The sequence below is a fragment of the Eimeria mitis genome, genomic scaffold (assembly GCF_000499745.2).
Source record: "Eimeria mitis Houghton genomic scaffold, Emh_scaff701, whole genome shotgun sequence".
NCBI classification, from domain to species: Eukaryota; Apicomplexa; class Conoidasida; order Eucoccidiorida; family Eimeriidae; genus Eimeria; species Eimeria mitis.
In genome coordinates, this window is record NW_013575097.1 from 12,754 (window position 1) to 13,506 (window position 753).

Here is a 753-nt window from a genome sequence, read left to right on the forward strand (position 1 = left end):
GTATAGGGAGCTCTGTTGCATGCAGGAAATCGACGAAGCTTTGGATTGGCATCGAGAAAATAAAAAAAAGAAAAAAGAAGACAGACGTAAAAAATAAATAAATAAATAAATAAATTAAATAAATAAATAAATAAATAAATACATTTGTTTGTTTGTTTGTTTGTTTATTTATTTATTTGCTTATTTATTTATTTGTTTATTTAGTTATTTTTTATATATTTATTTGTTTATCTATTCGTTTGTTTGTTTGTTTTATATAGTAGTGGAGGGGCACACAGAGACAGACGCAGTGTGTGTTTGTTTTTTATTTATTTATTTTTCTTTTTATTTATTTTTTATTTATTTTATTTGTTTTTTATTTGTCTTTGTTTGCTTTTTGTTTTTTATTTTTTTTGTTTTGTCTTTATTGTTATATGCCTCATATTCTTTTTGTTTTTTTTTGTTTATTTTTTATCTTTTCGTTTCTCTTTATTAATTTATTTTTATTTTATTTTATTATTTTTTATTTATTTTTTTAGTGTCCATTTGTTTCTTTTGTTTTTGTTTATTTTTATACTTCTTTTGTTGGTTTATTATTTTTTATTTTATTCCATCTATTTATTTACATATTTCTTTTATTTATATATTTTATTTATTTATTTTATTTATTTGTTTATTTATTTATTTTATTTATTTTATTTATTTTTTTGTTTTATTTATTTATTAGTTCCTAGGAGGCCCACGGGCACCCCGGGGGAAGAAAACAGCAAACAA